Below are 21,864 nucleotides of genomic sequence, written 5' to 3' on the forward strand. Positions count from 1 at the left end.
GCTTATTCAACTTATATGTGGAGTACATCATGTGAAATGCTGGGCTGGATGAATCACAAGCTGGAGTCAAGACTGCTGGGAGAAATATCAATAACCTCAGATATGCAGATGATACCACTCTAATGGCATAAAGCAAAGAGTAACTAAAGAGCCTCTTGATGAAGGTGAAAAAGGAGTGAAAAAGCTGGCTTAAAACTCAACATTCAAAAAACTAAGATCATGGTATCTGGTCCCATCACTTCATGGTCAATAGATCGGGAAAAAGCAGAGACAGTGACAGATTTTATTTTCTTGGCCTCCAAAATCACTGCAGGCAGTGACTGCAGCCACAAAATTAAAAGACGCTTGCTCCTTTGAAGAAAAGCTATAACAAATCTAGACAGTGTATTAAAAAGCAGAAACATCACTTTGCCGGCAAAGGTCTGTCTAGTCAAAGCTATGGTTTTTCCCAGTGGTTGTTTGTTCATGTGAGAGCTGGGCCATAAAGAAGGCTGAAAGTGGAAGTGTTAGTTGCTCAGTCTTGTCCCACTCTTTGTGACCCTGTGGACTGTAGCCCGACAGGCTTCACTGTCCATGCATGGGGATTCTCCAGGCAAGAATACTGGAGTGGGTTGCCATGCCCTTCTCCAGGGGATCTTCCCAACCCAGGGATCGAACCCAGGTCTCCCACACTGCAGCCAGATTTTTTGCCATCTGAGACACCAGGGAAGACAAAGAAAGTGAGCGCCAAAGAACTGATGCTTTCGAGTTGTGGTGCTGCAGAAGACTCTTGAGAGTCCTTTTTGAAGAAAGGAGATCAAACCAGTCAGTCTTAAAGGAAATCAACCCTGGGTTCATTGAAAGGACTGATGCTGATGCTGAAGCTCCACTACTTTGACCACCTGATGGGAAGAGCCAACTCATTGGAAAAGACCCAGATGCTAGGAAAGATTGAAGGCAGAAAGAGAAGTGGGCAACAGAGGATGAGATTGTTGGATGGTATCACCAATGGACATGAGTTTGAGTGAGCTCCAGGAGATGAAGGACAGGGAAGCCTGGTGTGCTACAGTCGATGGGTTTGCAAAGAGCCAGACATGACTTAGGGACTCAACAACATCAACAAATTTTGTCTCGGTCATTCTTGGTACTTTGTATTTTCAAATACATTTTATTTTTATTTAATTTTAAAACAATTATTTTGCTGCATCAGGTCTTAGCTGTGGCACATGCGATCTTCTTTGCAGCATATGGACTCTCAGTTGTGGTGTGTGGGCTTAGTTGCTCTGTGCATGTGGGATCTTGGTTCCCTGATCAGGGATCTAACTCAAGTCCTCTTCATTGCAAGGCAGATTCTTAACCACCTGGGAAGTCCCTCAAATACATTTTAGAATCAACTTGTTGATTTCTACACACAAAGAAATCCTACTGGGATTTTGGTTGAATTTTTCTTAAATGTATAAGTTAACTTGGAGAAAATTGACATTGCCACAATATTGAATGGTATCCCAAGCATGGTATTGTTGTTGTTCAGTTGTGTCTGACTCTTTGTGATCCCATGGACTGCAGCATGCCAGGCTTCCCTGAGCGTCATCATTTCCCGGAGCCTGCTCAGACTCATGTCCAGTGAGTCGGTGATGCCATCCAACCATCTCATCCTCTGTCGTACCCTTTTCCTTCTGCCTTCAGACTTTCCCAACATCTTTTCTAAGGAGTCAGCTGTTTACATCAGGAGGTCAAAGTATTGGAGCTTCAGCTTTAGCCTCAGGCCTTCCAAGTTATTCAGGGTTGATTTCCTTTAGGATTGACTGGTTTGATCTTGCAGTCCAAGGGACTCACGAGAGTCTTCTCCAACACCACAGTTCATGGCACCTCCCTCTGTTTATATAAGACTTTTTACTTTCCCTTAGTAGTGTTTTATTATTGTTAATATAAAGATGTTTACGTAGTTCAATAGGTTAATTTCTAAGTATTTGATATTTTAATGCTATTTTAAGTGGCATCAATTTAAAATTGCATTTATTATTACTTTTCATTAATTATTTGTATACAAATGATATTTGTGTATATTTTTAACATCCAGCAACCTTGATAAAGTCACATAGCAATTTTAATAGTTTACAATAGACTTTTTTTTGTCTTTCTAAACACAATCATACCATCATGAATAGCAATCATGTTATATCTTCCTTTTCCATCTTTATGTATATATGTATATTTTCTTTTTCTCTCTTCATTACTTTGGTTAAGAATCTCAATAACATAATTTATATAAGTTGATAGGAAGCATCCTCATTTTTGCACCTGAATGGAAAAAATCTCAATGTTTAGTCAAGTATGATTTTTGCAGTAAGAGTTTGGACCTGGGTTTATCAGGTTAAGAAATTTTCCTTCTGTTATTGATTTGCTATACATTTTTGCCATGGGCAAGTTGAATTTTGTCAGTTGAATTGTATCAATTGAGATGGTCATATATTTTTTCTCCTTTCATCTGTTAATATGTCAATATTAATTTTTCAATGTTAAAAATTGCATTCTGGAATAAAAAGGACACTTGATATGTTATTCTTTGGATTTGTAGGATTTGTTTTGCTGATATTTTGTTCAAAACCTTTATACCCACATTCTTGAGGGAATTTGGCCTATAATTTTCCTTTCTTAAAATGTCTTTGCCTGGTGTCAATGTCAAGGTCATGCCAGCCTAATAGAAAAAAATTGGAAAATTCTCTACCTTTTCCTGTTCTCTTTGTGAGTTTGTTTAAGATTGGTGTTTCTGTGTTTGTGCTTTTTTTCTTAAAAGTTGAAAATAAATAGTGAGGATAACTGCAATCTGACTTTCCTTTGCAGGAAGGTTTTTATTATGGATTTATTTTATTTAATGGGATATTTATGGGTAATATCCCAGTAAACAATAAATCACATATTTCTGTTTTCTGAGTCAGATTTGGTAAAGTGTGTTTTCTAAAGGAGTCTTTCATTTTACCTGATTATTCAAATGTATTGGCATTAAGGTGTTTATAATATCCTTCTTATTATTTTTAATGTCTTTAAGGTATATAATTTTCTTCTGCAATTTGGTAATTTGCATCATTTCTTTCTTTTTTTTCTTCTTCTATCCAGGTAGGGTTTATCCTTTTAAAAAAAGCAACTTTTAGTTTTATTGATTTTCACTATTGTACATTTGTTTTCTATTTTATCAATTTGCATTCTTATCTTTATTATTTATTTCCTTGTGCTTTATCAGAATTAATTTCCTTTCTTTTTTAGTTCTTGAAGTGAGTGTATAGATCATTGAATTTTTGCCTTTTTTCTTTTCAAACATACACATTTATTATTAGAAATCTCCTTCTAAGCACTGCTTTAGCTACATTCTACAAGTTTTGACATGTTGCACTTTTGATAATTATTATATACAAAGTATTTTCTAATTTTCTTTTATATTTTTTATTACTTTGAATTATTTTACAGAAAGTGAAAGTGAAAGTCACTCAGTTGTGTCCAACTCTTTGCCACTGTATAGTCCATGGAATTCTCCAGGCCAGAATACTGAGTGGGTAGCCTTTCCCTTCTCCAGGGCATCTTCCCAACCCAGGAATCGAACATAGGTCTGCTACATTGCAGGTGGATTCTTTACCAGCTGAGCCACCATGGAACCCCAAGAATTTTGGAATGGGTGGCCTATGCCTTCTCCAGCCGATCTTCCAGACCCAGGAATAGAACTGGGTCTCCTGCACTGTAGGCAGATTCTTTACCAGAAGTGTTGGTGAATTTCCAAACTTTTGGAAATGTTTTAATTCTTTTTTGTTATTGATTTATAGTTTCAATTTACTCCTATCAGTAGACATATCCTGTATCATTTATACCTTCTGGAAATTTGGATAATTTTTATAAATTTTCCAGCAGTATCATTTATATCTTCTGAAACATTTGGATAATTTTGACAAATTTCCCAGCATATGATCACTTTGGCAAATGTTTCATATGGGTTTGGAAAAAAAATGTGTATTCTAGGGTTGAATATGCTGTCCTATATAGGTCAATTAGGCCAGGTTTTTTTTTTTCAAATCTACATCTCTGCAATATTTTTTATATTTGGTCTTCTTTTTGAAAGATGCATACCAAATAGTCCAAATATTTTTGTAAATTTTTCCTCTTAGTACTATTAATAGTTTACTTTATATATTTTAACACTTACGTGCATATAGTTTTAGAATTGCTTTCTTTTTGGTGTATTTAATTCTTTATTTTCAGGACATGTTTCTCTATGTCTAGGAAGTTTGCTTTAAAGTATATTTTGTTTAACAACAGTAAAATTATGTCAATTTTTTTTGGGTCAATATGTTAATGGTAGATCTATTTTCATCTCTTTATATTCAATGTTTTTTGTACTTACATTTAAAGGTATCTCTTGTAAATAGCATAAAGTTGTCTTTTAAGGAAAATCTAGATTGCAAATCTTTGTGCTTTAATTGGAGTTTCTAGCTTATTTATACTTTATGTAATTTGGTATAATTGGATTAAATTGACCAGCTTACTATCTCATATTAATTTGTCCCATTTGTGTTTGTTCTTGTTTTTCAATGTTTCTTATCTTCCTTTTATTAATTAGAAAATTTTTTATGATTACACTTTCCTCTCTATTAGTTATATGTATTTTGTGCTTTGTAAACAATGATTTTCGTGATTTTAGAGAGTACACTATGCTTTCTTTGTACTGTAGTTTATATATTATAAATTAGTACTTTTGCCACTTCACAGAAAACATGAAGTCTTTAAATCATTTTCATTTCTCTTTTTAAATCATTTACTTTCTCTTATTAATACTTGTGGTTATTTTTTTAAGCATGTAATTATATATTTTAAACTCTGTAAAGCATTAATATTGTTTTATGTAATCAACAGTTATTTATTCTACACACTTATTTACTTTACTTATTGGTCTTCATTTCTGTCTATTTTCCTACCTCTGAGATTATTTTTCTTTGCCCATGAAAATATTCTTTTTGTTTGGGTCTCTTGGAGAGGAATTTTCTTAGATTTCTTTTTCTTTTTTGGTCTAAAAATATGGCCTTCATCTTTGCTGGTATAGAATTTTAAGTTGGCAGTTATCTCCCTTCAACATTTTAAAGTTGAAAATTGTTGTTTTCTTCTAATTCATTTAGTTTCTGTTGAAAAGTCAACTGTCAGTGTTTTTAGTATTTCTTTAAAATAATGTGGCTTTTCCTCTGGCTACTTTTATAATATTCTTTGTCCTCAGTGTTTAGTAGTTTGAATATTATGTGCCTAGTTATGAATTTTCTCTGCTTATGTCCCATTTGGGGCTTCATGAATCTGTGACTTAGTAATATATCTATTATGTAATTGTGGCAACTATTTCTCCAAATAGTGTTTTTGCCTCATTCTCTCTGTAGTCTCCTCTGGGGTTCCAGTTATAGATATTTTAAGCCATTTCATCATGTTTCATTTAAACTTTTTAAAAAATATTTTCAGTTCTTTTTCATACAGGAAATACTTTGCTGATCTATCTTTCAGTGCCTTTTCCTCATTTCTGTTGTATCTAATATGCCATGGAATGTTATTTTCAGTTTTTCTGTTGTTTACATCTAAGATTTCAATGTGATTCTTTTTTATGGAGTCCAGTTCCTTAGTTCATTCTCCACCTTATATATTTTCTTAAATATAGTAACCTCAACTATTTTAAAATCAGTGTCTGATTAACTTCAATTTTATTTTTGTTTGCAGTGTGATTGTTTCTACTGTCTGTTTCTTTTTTAGATTTTGGCCTTTTGGATCTGTCTTCTGGTATTCCTGGTAATTTTGGATTGAATGTCAGACACTCTGTATCTAGGTTATTTTCTTCCAGGGAGAATTGGCTTTACTTTTGCCAGGCAGTTAGAAGAATGGAAGATCATTTTTACTCAGTCAAGGACTGAGATGATTCCAGATCTATTTCTGGTTTTCCCTCACTCATGGATCTGTTCCTTCATAGGTCTCAATGGAAAATCTGGGACATTTTCCATGATCTCTTCTTTTCCTTGGCTTGCACTGTTCTTCATTTCTTGACTCTCTAGTATGATACTATTACACAAATCTCTGATTAGGTTTTTGAGTTCTTAGTTATGGGTTTCTGCTTGGCTTTTCTGGCTCTCATGCAACTTTGTATTTTTAAAGGTTAAGAGAAATGTTAGATGTTGGGGCATCTTATCTAGGGTTGTGGCATATCTGAATGTAAAGATTTTGGAACTAGGGTAAGAAATTAGGTGGGGTTTTTTTTTTTTTTTTTTGGTTTGTTAAAAAAAAATCCTCAAATAACATGTTATTTGTGGACCCTTTTTGTTTTCAAAGCTCTTGGTACAATTTTCCCGGGAATTTATGTCCAAAAAAGAACAACAGAAATCTCACCCTTGGTAACGTATTTTTCCTTTTTCCCAAGTGATTCAGAGAGCAAAATGAATATAAGAGGTCAGGACATACACTATGAGCTGTGGATGAGACAGCAGGGGGACAGGGCTTTATCGTCATACTAACCTGTATTCCAATCGTGGCCTCTTTTCCTAATAGTTATGTGACCTTGGACAGAAATACTTAGCTGCTCAGGGTTCTATTTTTCACAACTGTGAAGTGCCAGTCTCACAAGACTTTTGTGAGGATTGAATGGGAGGCGTATAAAAGGAGACAAGCGCAATGTATAACAGACTAGGTGCTTGAATTCTCCCGTCTTTTATCCCATCAGTGTAACTGGGACTGTGGAAGCTCCATATATCACTGGAGTCTGTTTGCTGGCTGTTTGCTTAGTCCAGTTATTTAGAACGAAGTGATAGTGAGACCTGGGTCATGGGTTAAAAGTCTGCATGAGTCAAAAACATCTCACTCCCTCTCTGTTCCTGTCTCTCTCTCTTTCTGTTTTTTAAAATGACCTCTACATCATGGCTGGGCTTCCCAGGTGGCTCTGTGGTAAAAAAAAAAAAATATGCCTGACAATGCAGTAAATGCAGGAGATGCAGGTTCAGTCCCTGGGTTGGGAATGTCCCTCAGAGGAGGAAATGGCAAGCCACTCTAGCATTTTTGCCTAGGAAATCCCAAGGACAGAGGAGCCCAGTGGGCTGCAATCCATGGAGTCACAAAGAGCTGGACACAACTAAAGCCACTGAGCATGCACACACATTACGTCATGGTTATGAGATAACAAAGAGAAAATGTTGGCAAAAACCATTGCATACCCACCTTCTCTGAAAGGAAAAATAAAACTGTGCCTGGGAGGTGGGTCAATACCATTGACCTTCACATATGAAGTGTAGTATAGGACATAATACGAGGCTTTTTGAGACTTTATTCAAGCCTGATTCTGTCCCATGGCCTTAAGGTAGAAGACAAAGAGCCCACAGCGGCTTTGAAAAGGAACAGAGGTGACCTTGTTGTTACAACCCACATTAGCTCTCCAGCATCTCTAAAGCTTATTCTTAGAGCTAAGGGGCTGAGCAAGCTCTCACTGAGCAGTAAATGGTTCCGTATTTGCCTCCCAAATCTGTGTACTTCTGGTGCATGACTCATTGCTTTCGGGTGCAATAACTTGAACTACATAAAACCAATTTTCATTCTAAATATAATTTTGACTCTTAGGGAAATAATATACAGCATGCATCACTTGAATTACAAAGTAGATAAAAATAGTCAGAATTAGGTTATCATCTGTACGTCAGACAAGGTGATTTCTTAGCTGCATTTTGAACTGTGGCATGCAGCAATTTTATAAGTAAACCTAATTTAAATATGGCACACAGTTCTCTCTAAGGTATTCAAGTAGCTGGAGAATGATGCCGGTTTTGTTCTAAGAGTTCACTTTCATTCTTTGGCTTTTTGATTTTAAGCAGCTTTTATACTTTATTTCTTGAGAGCAACATATTGCCATCCTCTGGTACCTCACGTGATTTAAGTTGTTGATTTAAATTGGCAGCATTCACAGTGTTAAGAAGAGTGACTGTTTGATGGATCATTAGATTTGATTTTAGGGTTTTCCTTGCCCGTTTACATTAATCAGTTTTATGTACCTTGGGCCTTGGTTCTTTTTCCCAGTTCACATAAATATTAATGTCATCTTCAATTGGAAGTTTCAGAAAAGAAATTGGAATGAGAAAGCTGGCTCCAATAGCCATCAGTTGTAAAAGCAATTCCCGTCATATCTATCAAAATTAGCTACTTTTTCAGTACATAAAATCCATTTATGCAAAAGGAAAATCAAATAAACTCTCATTAAAAAATCTGTATTGTTTTTTCCATTTCCATCATTAAAAAATGATTTTCTACCACTACCAGTCAAATTATAGTATTTTTCTAATAACTCATATGAGTAACCTACCAGTCTGTAAAATAAATAATCTTTCATGAAATTAACTGTTTACTTTCTTTATTCATTTTGGACTTTTAGTTTCAGAGTAATTTAGTTTAAAATAAGGTCATACCATAGCTTGTTTACCTGTTGTGAAGATTTGGGGAAGACTGAGGGCTGGAGAAGAAGGGGCCAACAGAGGATGAGATGGTTGAATGGCTTCAACGACTCCGTGGACATGAGTTTGAGCAAGCTCTGGGAGACAGTGAAGGACAGGGAAGCCTGGCGTGCTGCAGTCCATGGGGTCGCAAAGAGTCAGATGGGACTGAATGACTGAACAACAACAAATAGCTTGGTTTACTGGGGTGAGATTTTAATCACGTCTGTGGACTTCCCTGATGGTCCAGTGGCTAAGACTCCAGGCTCCCAAGGCAGGAGACGAGGGTTTGATCCCTGGTCAGGGAACTAGATCCCACATGCTGCAATTAAAATAGTGTATGTAGCTCAGTCGGTAAAGAATCTGCCAGCAGTGCAGGAGACCTGGATTCCATCCCTGGGTTGGGAAGATCCCCTGGAGAAGGAAATGGCAACCCACTCCAGTATCCTTGCCTGGAAAATCTCATGGACAGAGGAGCCTGGTGGGCTGCAGTCCATGGGGTTGCATAGAGTCGGGCACGACTGAGCGACTTAACACTTAGTATGTAATAGGGATGTACTAGGTAGAGCTCTTAAAGGATGGTGAGTGGGAATACAAACAACTTTTCTGAGAGCTGAGTGCTCTGGAGCCCTGGAGCTCTATAGCTAAAATGTCAATACATAAACCCTACTAGGAGGAAAATTGGAGGGCAGTCATCTTAATCTACCTAGAATTTTCTGACTCCTTCACCCCAACCTACTTTGTATCCTGCCTTATTAAAAAGCTCTAGAAACATATTGTTCAATATAGTAGCCAATCCGTGGCAATTTTTAAAAGCAGACTTTACTTTTTTGAGCAATTTTACATTCACAGCAAAACTGAGAGGAAGGTACAGCGATTTCTCCTATGGCCCTGACCCTACATGTGCAGAGCATCTCCCATTATCATCACCCCCTCCAGAGTGGTGCATTTGCTACAACTGATGAACCTACATTGGTTCACACATTATTATCACCCAAAGTCCTTATCACATTAAGATTCACTTTTGGTGGTGTATATTGTATAGTTTTGGGCAAGTTTATAATGACATGTACACCACTATACTACCATACAGTACAGTTTTACTGTTCTAAAAATCCCCTGTTCTTGCCTATTCATCCCATCCTCTCCCTTAACCCCTGGCAACCACTGATCTTTTAACTGCCTCCATGGTTTGTCTTTTCAGAAAGTGTAATACAATTGGGATCATACAGTATGTAGTGTTTTAAAATTGGCTTCTTTCACTTAATAACATGCATTAAAATTCTCTCCATGGCTTGGTATCTCATTTCCTTGGAATGCTGAATAATATTCCATTGTCTGGATGTATTATACTTTTATTTATCCACACATCTACTGAAGGGCATCTTTGTTACACACATTTGTTACATACAAGTTTTGCCAACTATGAATAAAACTACTATGAACATCCAAGTGCAAGCTTTTGTAGGTACATATGTTTTGAACTCCTTTGGGCAAATGGTGCTGTAAGTGTCCGTACCATTCTGCGTTCCTACAAACAATACATGCGAGCTCTAGCTGCTTTAGCTCCTTACCAGTATTCTCTGTGCTCAGTGTTCTGGATTTTGACCATTCTAATAGGTGTGTAGTGGAGTCTCCTTGCTGTTGTAATTCGCATTTCCCTGATGATACATGAAATGGAGCATGTTTTCGTATGCTTCTCAGTCATCCATATATTTTCTTTTGTGTGATGTTTGTTCAGGTCTTAGCTTATTTTTTAATTGTGTTGTTTTCTTATTGTTGAGTTTTAAGTATTCTTTATATATTTTTGATAATAGTCCTTTATTGAGTATGTCTTTTGCAAAAAGTTTTCCCAGTCTGTGACTTGTCTTTTCCACTCTTGACAGTGCCTTTCTTTGAGAGAACAGAAATTTCTAATTTTAATGACGTCTAGCATATTAGTTCTTCCCTTCATGCATTGTGCCTTTGATACTGTATCTAAAATGTCATCTCCAAGCCTGAGGTCATCTAAATTTCTCCTATTACATCTTCTGGGAGTTTTATAGTTTTGTAACCTACATTTAGATCTATGATCCATTTTAAGTTAATTTGGGGGGAAGATGTAAGGTCTGTGTCAGGATTCTTTTTCTTTTTTTGCATGTAGATTTCCAGTGTTCCAGTACCATTTGTTGAAAAGACTATCTTTTCTCTGTTGTATTGCCTTTGCTCCTTTGTCAAAGGTCCTTACTATGCATATGTGGTTCTTTTTCTGGGTTTTCTGTTCTGTTCTATTGATCTGTCTATTCAACTGCCAGGTACAATCTATCTGTACACTCCTTTTATTAGCTTCAAGGAGGTCTTGAAGTTGGTTAGTGCCAGTCCTCCAGCTTTGGACATATATAGACAACTTCATCCAATAACAGTAGAATATACATTCTTCTCAAGTTCATCTGGAAAAAACACCAAGACAGACCACATTCTGGAACATAAAATATACCTTAACGAGTTTAAAAAGATGGAAGTCATTTAATGTCTGTTCTCAAGCTAAACTAGAAATCAATAACAAAAAATTGCTGTAAAACCCAAAAATCCTTGGAGAATAAACAACATATTTCTAAATAACATGGGTCAAAGAAGCTATATAAAAGAAATCTTAAAATACTTTTAACTAAATGAAAATGAAAGAAAAACATCAAAATTTGGGGGATGCAGTGGAAGCAGTACATAGAGAGAAATTTATAACATTGAATGAATATATTAGAAATGAGGAAAGACCTACAATCAGTCATCTAAATGTCCACCTTAGAAGTCAGGCCAATGAAGAGCAAGTTAAATCCAAAGTAAGCAACTAAGAGAAGTAATAAAGATTAGAGCAGCAATCAATGAAATTGAAAGTAGAAAATCAACAGAGAAAAATCAATGAAACCAAAAGAATTTTTTTGTTGTTGTTTTCTTTTTTTAAAAAATGGTAAAATTGATAAGCTTCTAGCCAGGCTAAGAAAAAAGAGAGGACACAAATTACTAATATCACAAATGAAACAGGGAATATCACCACAGATGCCACGGTCATTAAAAGCATAATAAGGGAATGCTGTGAATAACTCCATGTCTACTTTATAACCTAGATGAAATGGATCAATTCTATGAAAGACACAGTCCACTAAAACTCACACAATAAGGATGAAACAATCTGAATAGGATTATATCTATTAAAATAGTTTAATCAATAATTAACATCCCAAACAGAAAGCATCAGGCTCTGGTTTCACTGGTGAGTTTTACCAAACATTTAAGGGAAAAATAATGCCACTCATCTGCAATTTCTTTACTTCATAACTTATTCCGCAGGGCTAGCATTACCCTAGTATCAAAATCAGACAAAGACATTATAAGAAAAGGAAACTATAGACCAATATGTCTGATATAAAAACACACCCAAAAATCTTCAGCAAAATATAAATTCAGTAATGTACAAGAAGAATTATATACCATTATCAAGTGAAATTTTTCCCAAGTATGCAAGACTGGGTCAACATTTGAAAGTCAATTAATGTAACTCATTCTGTTAACCAGCTAAGGAAGAAAAATCACACAATCATATGAATAGAAGCAGAGAAAATATTTGACAAAATCCAATACCCATTCACAATAAAAAAGTCTCAGTAAACTAGAAATAGAGTGGAATTCTTCAACTTGATAAAAAATATATATCTGCTGTGCTGTGCTTTGTCGCTCAGTTGTGTCCATCTCTTTGAGATCCCATGGACTGCAGCTCACCAGGCCTTCTGTCTATGAGGATTCTCCAGGCAAGAATATTGGAGTGGATTGCCATGCCCTCCTCCAGGGATTTTCCCAACCCAGGGATCAAATCCAGGTCTCCTGCATTGCAGGCAGATTCTTTACCGACTGAACCATATATATTGAAACTGTTGTTAGAAGCAAGCATGTTAAGGATTGTTATGTAGTCTTGGAGAATTGATCCCCTTATCATTATTTAATGCTCCTCTTTATCCCTGAAAACTTTTCTTGCTATATAATCTGCTTTGTCTGAAGTTAATACAGAAATTCCTAATTATTTTTGCCTAGTATTCCCATGATGTGCCTTTCTTCATCCATTTACTTTTAGTCTATGTATGTCTTTATATTTAAAAATGACATTTTTTGACAACATACTTTTGGGTCTTGTTTTGTGATCCACTCTAACCATCTCTGTTTTTTAATTGGTGCATTTAGAACATTGATATTCAAAATATAATTGATATAGTTGGATTAATATCTACCATATGTTGTTACTGTTTTCTATTAGTTGTAGTTGCCCTAGATTTTGCAATATACAGTCATAACTAATCCAAGTCCAGTTTCAAATAACACTATATCACTTTATGAGTACAGAAAGTACCTTAAAATGACAAAATAGTCCTGATGTTTTTCTGCTATTCTTTGTGTCGTACCTATAATTCATCTCACTTATACATAAGCATATATATATATACACTTTAACACATGCATACTTAATTGAATACATTTCCTGAACCTGTGGTTTGGTGTCTGACATTAATTTGGGGAAATTCTGAGTCATTTTCTAAAAATATATTTTCTGTATCTCTCTTTCTTCTCCTTTTGGTATTCCCATGGTATTCTCCATTTGTTATGCATGTGTTACACCTTTGACAGTTGTACCATGATCCTTGGACATTCTGTTATCTCAGTTTCTTTTTGAGTTTCAGTTTTGGAGGTTTTTATTGAGATACTCTCAAGCTAAGAGATTTGTTTCTCAGCCGCACCCAGTCTACTAATAACCCATCAAAATCATTCTTCATTTCTGTTAAAGTATTTTTTATCTCTAGGATTTCATTTTGATCCTTTCTTAGAATTTCTCTTTCTCTGCTTTCATTGCCCATCTATTTCTTGAACGCTACCTACTATATACATTGGAGCCCTCAGCATATTAATCACAGTTGTTTTGAATTCCAGATGTGATAATTCCAACATCTCTGCCATATCTAAGTCTGATTTTATGCTTTCTATAGCTCTTCAATATTTTTTGTCTTTTAGTATGTTTTATAATTTTTTTCTTAATAGCTGTACATGGTGTTCTGTGTAAAAAGAATTGCTCTAGATAGGCCTTTAGTAATATATTGTTGAGGCGTTGGGGGAGGAGAAGTATGCTGTAGTCCTGTGATTAAGTCTCAGTTTTTTTTCCTGAGCCTACGCTTCTAGATTATGAACTTCACAAGTGTTTCTCAGCAGGATGGTTAGAGTGGGCTGGAGTGGGGTATTTCCCTTCCTGCATATGGAAGACTACAGACAGCTAAAGTTGGGTATTTGTCTTCCTCCAGATCAGATATGGTCAGATGAAGACCAAGCAGGTTAGGCTTTGGTTAAATAGTTTCTCCTGGGGAATGCTGCTGCTGCTGCTGCTAAGTCGCTTCAGTCGTGTCCGACTCTGCGCGACCCCATAGACGGCAGCCCACCAGGCTCCCCCGTCCCTGGGATTCTCCAGGCAAGAACACTGGAGTGGGTTGCCATTTCCTTCTCCAGCACATGAAAGTGAAAAGTGAAACTGAAGTCCCTCAGTCATGTCCGACTCTTAGCGACCTCATGGACTGCAGCCTACCATGAGCCTACAGGCTCCTCTGTCCATGGGATTTTCCAGGCAAGAGTACTGGAGTGGGGCACCATTGCCTTCTCTGCTCCTGGGGACAGACCTTGTTAAAAACAGTGCTCTGGCATAATTCAAAATGATTCCTTTACCCCTACTGCAGCTGGAAACATGAGGGGATTTTTCTCTGATAGTCAGTGTAAGAGAAACTGTAGAGTTCTAGAAGCTAAAACTTAGAAGTATTTCTCATACACCCTGTTCCCCTCCAATGACTTGGTCTCCCTAGAGTTTTTATCTCACAGACTTGCTCACACTGAGCCTCCAGTAATTCAATAATAATAGTTTAGGTCTCCCTACCCCTGGACTGGTTTCCACACAAGTGGCAGGTCCTGGGTTTCTGCTCCGGTAAGTTGTGATTCTTTGTATCTGCCAGTCAAACTCTCCAATTTGGGGGGCAGCAGTTTGCCCTGAAACCTCACTTCTCTCATGGATCTAAGATTTGTTGAGTTTTTTCAGTTTGTTCAGTTTTTTACTTGTTAGGACACAGTAGTGATTTCTAACCTTCTTACAGGAAGGACCAGAAACTGAAAGTCATCTGGGTATTTAAATTTAAATTAATTGAAATTAAATGAAATTTAAAATTCAATTCCTCTGTCATTCTAGCCACATTCCAAGGGCTCAGTATCCACATGTGATAAGTGGCTATCCTGTTAGATAGTGCAGGTATAGAACATTTCTATCATCACTGAAATTAGTATTGTATTACCCTCCGCTGTAATATCACATTAGTGCCCTTTCCTTGGCATAGAGAAGAGTAATTAGAATTGGGAAAAACAAAAGAAATAGTACAACCAAAACATTGGCTTTATCTAGAGTATTATCCTGGCTTCTTGGGAGCCTACGATTCTGCCAGCCAGATTCTGAACCATTAATCTGGCTTCCACTGTCAATATTTTATTAACAATGGAGATATTCATGTGTTTTTTTTTTTTTCCCCATTTTCCTCCCTGAGTTCTCTTCTGAAAAGACTTTGCTGTAGTCCCTGACTTGTTTAATGAATTATTGTTAACATTCTTTGGCTTGTTATTATGTTTTTTCATCTGTGATATATTGTGGCTTATCAGCACACCAGGATATTCACTCACAGTTTTAGAGTGCTTTTCAACTACCATTCCATTGCAATTTCTTTTCTCTTTTTCAAAATTGAGAAGAGGGTGCTTTTTTAGCTCGGTTGATTATCAGGCTCCAATTCAACGTGAGAAACACAGATGAGCTAGTGCTTGAAAGCAAGGACCGTGATTCCTGAGCACAGCGATTCCTCTACAATCTCCTCATAGAGTAGCTCTTCCCTTTACCACACCCTTGCTCCATGGGACTCGGTAGGTGGGACAGGTGTTCCTCTTGCTCCTCACTTCAACTTTCAAGCCATTAATCTCCCCCTTCTCTCTACAATCACATCTTTGAATCTCAGATGTTTGTGCTATCTGCTGCCCTTCTTTGTTGCAATCATCTATAAAACCACTATTACTTTCACATTTGGTTTGATGCTCTTTGAGAAATTTTAGTTCCCTCCCATATTCTCTCTGGGCTTCCCAGGAGGCTCAGTGGTAAAGAATCCACCTGCCAATGCAGAAGAGGGGGGTTCAATCCCTGGATGGGGAAGATCCCCTAGAGGAGGAAATGGCAACCCACTGCTATATTCTTATCTGGGAAGTCCCATGGACAGAGGAGCCTGGTGGGCTACAGTCTGTGGGATTGCAAAAAAGTTGGACAAAACTTAGAGACTAAACAACAGCAGAAACATGTTCTCTGTAGTACTGTTCCCATTACAAGTCCTTGTGATTTCAGGACCATGTGGATGACCATTCATCCTGTTCCTGGTCTCTCAATTCCTTGTCCACCTGACTTCAATAACCATCTGCCGTGGTCATACTCTAGACCTTGTCGTTTTAACACATTAATCCTTCTATAATCGCCATTTCATATGTCCTCTTTTCCAGCCACTACCTTTTATCTTACTTCTCACTTTCTCTAATATTTTTGCTTCAGCAGTACTGCTAGGAACTACAACCCACCACGCCCTCATGTTCACACTTCCCACCTTTCATCAACTCCCTTTGCCTCTCTCCCCCTTCTTCATACTCTTCTGGCAAAACCAACCCTGTTGCCATCCAACTCTCTTGCCAAGCCTGCACTGGCTCCTTTACAGACTTGAAAAAAGCATCCAATGGTCTCATTTTAAATTCAAGTCTAATAACTTTCCACTGATCTCTCAGTTTTGCCAGGCAATCAGGCTACATTCCCCTAATACATCCATTCTCTCACTCCTGGATAACTGCTTCCTCCTTCACTTTTATCCTCAAGCCTTCATTCTCCCTATTTTACTGAGAAAAGAGTTGTAATCAGAGGTCTACCATTCCACCTATTGCCTTTGTGCATTTGTGCGTGTTTTCTCTTCCTTCCCTTCTGTTGCTGTGGATGACCTGCCTATGTTCCACTCAAAGGCTGTTCTTTTCCTTCTGTACTTGATCCATCTCTTCCCCCATAGCCTAGCCAAAGATATGGCTCCAGCTTCTCTCCTTTCTCTGTCTCACAGTGTTAGTGCTAAGCCATCTACTGGATTATTCCTGTTAGCAGAAAAACATGCTATTGTTTCTCCAATCCTTAGAAAAAAATTAATACTGTTTAGGGAAAAATCTGAAAAAAATAGAGAAAGACATATGTATATATGTGTATTTACATATGTACATACACACATGTACAATTTACTGATGTTCTTTCTAGAAACAATTGCTATTATCCTCTTGATATTTTAATATTTCCTTCCTGTCTTTTTTTCTATATCTATGTGCATTTTTTATATAAACAGTATATATATGTGCATATGTATATTTAAAGTTAAACCTAAACATATTTAACATGTGATGGTGATGGTGATGCCTGGCATTAGCTCTATACCAAGCAGAATACTCTGGAGCACAGAGGCAGAAGGGACTAATACTGCTGATGGAAGTTAAAATTTCCTCAAAGAAGAGATGCCATTTCAACTGGCTTTAAAAGAGAAGCAGGAAGTTGCCATGAAGAGAATGGAGGAAAGGTCCAGAAGACTAAATAAGCATGTTCAGCAAATATGCTTAAGGAAAATGTAGTTACAGCAGGAAAGGGATATTATCTGAAGTTGAAAATTTAAAAATATATACTTTTGTGTTAATTCTAAAGTCCAAATAGTTGAATACGTGTATTTCTTTAAATGTCTATAGCATTTTATTATTTTTAAAAATTTATTTATATTTTAAATTGAAGGATAATTGTTTCACAGAATTTTGTTGGTTTCTGCCAAACTTCAACATGAGTCAGCCATAGGTATACATTAATACTATTTAGGGAAAATCTGAAAAAATAGAGAAAAGCATATGTATATATACATATTTGTATATGTAGATGCACACATATATACATACATGTACAATTTATTTGTGTTCTTTGTAAAAACAATCTCTATTATCCTTTTGATATTTTATTATTTCCTTCCATTTATTCATATGCATTTTTACACAAGTGGGTTTTAATATGTAAATAGTTTTGCATTCTCTTCTTTCTTCCTTAATATTATATGGTAAATATACTTTGCTGAGAACTTGCAGTCTCAGATTTTGTATCACCTCTTATATGTATTATTTCCAAGTAATTGTGCCTTTATAAATAATATTGCAAATTGGAAAGCTGAGATTAGTGTTACGGAGCAAAAAAATCTTGTTAGAAGCAGGATTCAAACTCTGGTCTGACCCCAAGTACTTGTAACTTTTTAAACCTTCATAGTGATATTTAATTGCTACATAATAGTTCATTGTTATGAATATACCATAATTTACTTAAATATACCTCTATTTCCAGATATTTTGGCTGTTTGCAATTTGTCTGTTATAAAAAATACCAGTAATGAACATCTTTGGAGTCTGTTATTTCCAGTATTCAGGGCTCATGTATTATAAGAGATTCCTAGAATTCGTTATTAGGTCAAAAGGCATGAAGTCCTAGCATATTGACATTTTGCTTTCCAGAAAAACCCATGGCATTTCTGGTATTGTATAAACAGTTTACTTCAATGAAAAGATTTCCTATCTTTGATTGATGGGCCACAGATGTAGTGCTTTATTGATCCCCTTATAATGAATTCGCTACCGTAAATGATTCAGTGCAGCACGTTCTTTATTCAACCTGTAATCCACCAAACAGTTACTTACCATAGTAAAACTAATTATAATAATTGTGGGCTTAAGTAAAATTTCAGGATAATATAAATTATTTTTAAAATCCCCTAAGTAACAAAAACTGTAACAATGTCAACAAAATCAACCCCAGATTGCTCTTTCCAATCTATCTAAACATGTTTTGGTGTCTGAATAAAGAATGTGTTATTATTTCCCAACAAAGCCAAGTTTGCCCTTGTGTGTTTTACTTGGGATGAATGTTATTCAGAGGTGAGACTTTGATCACCACTTCTGTTTCTAGGACATGCTTTTACATTGGCAGTAACTGAAATTTATCCAAATAGACTTTCAAAGCTCCCAAGTGTTCTAAATTTATCTCACTCAATTTCTTTGGTTTAGAAACTAGTTTGGAAATCTCACAAGGCCAACTTGTCTTCAGTAATTTCTAGTGCTTCTTGTTTGGGGCAGGCTAGAAAAAGCTCCGAGATGCTGCTAAATTTGGTGCTTGGCAGAAGCCATAACACACAGAGAGAAATGCATGAAGTGTAAAACCTAAAATATCAAAACTCTTTGACATTTCAAACTAATTTCAAATGTAAAGAGATTATAAAATGATAACATCTGCATAAATCAGCTGTGTAGACAACCTATGTTAGTGAAAGCAAAAAAAGGGAGTCTAAATGGGATAATAGATTTCTTTAATATATACCAATCATTTTTAAAATCTAATGTTTGCATATGAATGGAGTGATTTAGCCCACTAAAAAAAAACTTTGTATTTTTTTTTTCCTGCTGATTAAAAACAGTGTTAGAATTTGCCAGAAATGAACATTTAATGTATGGACCAACAAGAAACAGTGTACTATGATAAGATATAGCATATTGTTCCTGAAGACCTGGACTTAAATCCTGGCTTCACACACATTTACTGTAAAACTTGGGTGGCAATTTACTCAATAGTGTACATCTTAGTTACTTCATCTGCAAGATGGAAATAACCATATCCATCACCCTGAATTGTTCTGAAGATCAAGATGAGACAATGTTCATGTAAGCATGAAAGCATTATGAAAACTCTAAAGCTCTCTATAAATATGAGGTGTTCCTTTAACTTTTTCTTAATTGCTTATTACACTGAGTTCTTGGGATTAACTGAGAAGGAGGTTCTCAAGAAGTTTAAGAAAAAAATTTACCTTTTAAATTTGGCAAAGGGAAATTGTTAATTAGAATGGGATGTTGTGTATGACTGTCTTTTAGGTGTAGACGTTTAGTCAGCTGTTAGTGAATTGTAATTGTCCCCCCCAAATCTCCACTCCATTCCTCCTTCTCCTAGTCAGTCATAAAAGAAATGCAGTTTGATTATTCAAGTGTCCTTTCAAGTGACAGGAACGGGGACAGTGAAAAATGAACTTTCATTAATAACATGGGCCTTTCCATCCATGGATTTAAGTACCAAAATGGAGTGTATATGTGTGAAAAAATGGTTGAATTCTAAGGATATATTTAGCCATTCTTTCCCCCCCACCCGTCCCCGTAACAAAGTGATGTCACTGTGAATAGAGTTTGACAGAGATGATGCAATATGAAAATGACTGTTTGATGATTGGGGAAATTCCAGGCAGATTGGATGTTAAGGGAAAACCCATAAATAAGTATTTGAATCCAGGCCCATTGCTGGTTCTTAGGCACCCAAGTCAACTTCTTGGAAGGATAAGTCCTTTGGTATGCAGAAGTCCTTTCAGAGGCATTGTGTGCACGGCCCAGAGGAGATTTTTTTTCCCCCCCTCGAGGAGACTTTTTTTTCATTTATTTTTATTAGTTGGAGGCTAATTACTTTACAATATTGTAGTGGTTTTTGCCATACATTGACATGAATCAGCCATGGATTTACATGTGTTCCCCATCCCGATCCCCCCTCCCACCTCCCTCCCCATCCCATCCCTCAGAGGAGATTTTGACTGAGGTTCTGTTGCATTTGGCTTCAGGGCTCAAGTTACTACTAGTAATAGGCTTTTATTCAAATATCTGTCTGTGAGTACTTGTAGTCAATGGAAATTGCTAGTGAGTAACAGGGAGATGGATTTGGCATTGCGTTTTGAAGAATGGAACAAGTGCTTAGTATTTATCCTGTCTATGAATCTTCACTTCAAATATTTGTTAGTCATCCAAATAACTTCTCCCTGGTAAATATATTTACAAAACCAACTTTTTTGGTTGTTGTAAATTTTTTGTCTTCCAACATTTTTGACCAGTCTTTTTAAGGTATTTATGTCAGGATTGAGTTTTCCAGGCAGATATGAATTAAAACAACAACAACAAATGAATTAAATATTACCTTCTTTCACCTGTAACTGCAAGATTCTCATCTGTATGTTTTAAGATCAAAAATATATTCTAATTGTTAAAGATACTAGCCATACAAGAGCTAATAGAGTGGCTATTGAATGAGTATACTTTGGCCGCCTGATGCAAAGAGCCGACTCATTGGAAAAGACCTTGATGCTGGGAAAGATGAGGGCAGGAGGAGAAGGGGGCAGCAGAGGATGAGATGGTTGGATGGCATCACTGACTCAATGGGCATGAATTTTGAGCAAACTCTGGGAGATAGTGAAGGGTAGGGAAGCCTGGCTGTTGTAGTCCATGGGGTCACAAAGAGTTGGCCATGACTCAGCGACTGCACAATGAACAACAATGGGTATACAGTTTCAATTATCCACGATGAAAAGAGTTCTGGAGATTGGCTGAGCAACATCAATGTGTTTAACACCACTCAACTTTTACCTGAAGATGGTTAAGATGGTAACACTTTTGCTAGGTGTGTTTTATCAAAATTAAAAATAAAAATTTTTTAAGCTCATAGGGTAAAAATAAAAGTCTCCCCTTTATCCATGTCTAAATCCCACATTCCTCCCCTGCTATGACTCTGGAAGCAGGTCAGCCCTGTAAACTGGAATTTAGTTACAGACTTCAGGAGACAGACAGACTCCGCCTGAGCAAAAGAAAACTTCTTCACAAAGAATCCCATTAGTAGTGGTTAGCAGCTCTATTCTTTCTTGTTTTGATGGTGTAATCTTATGAGTTATTGCAGAATGAATACATTTTCATATTCACATTCTTTGGTTTCTGATTCATTTTGCTTAGATGGAGACTTTTAAGACCATGAGAAAGAACCCCAGATACCATCACTGGGGTTTTCCCCTTCTGTGACAACTCACACAGGGACTCGGGGACAAGAGTAAAAGAGGATAAAACTTATGTGAGCTTGTCATCTAATCAGGGTGTCCATTCTTTCATATAGTGGCCTCATCTCCATATACCTATGTGCTCCACATTATTGTCAAAATACTAGCAAGTCGGCCACTTGTCTGCCCGCCTGGGGTGGATCTGCCTGAGAGGCGGTTGCATGTCCTGTTCCTTGTTCTCTGAGTCATGCCTTCCCCAACTGTGTGTTTTTGCCAAGACAGTGCACAAACAAGTTGTTCATTGTTTAATCTGTCACTGGGGCCAGGGCTTAAATCTTCTCCAAGTTGCAGGTATTATTCAACTCTGTTCTCTTTCTCACCCCTCTTTTTATGTGTTTTTGACCTCAGAATGTCTTTTACCTAATTTTCAA

The sequence above is a fragment of the Cervus elaphus genome, chromosome 26 (assembly GCF_910594005.1).
Source record: "Cervus elaphus chromosome 26, mCerEla1.1, whole genome shotgun sequence".
NCBI classification, from domain to species: domain Eukaryota; kingdom Metazoa; phylum Chordata; class Mammalia; order Artiodactyla; family Cervidae; genus Cervus; species Cervus elaphus.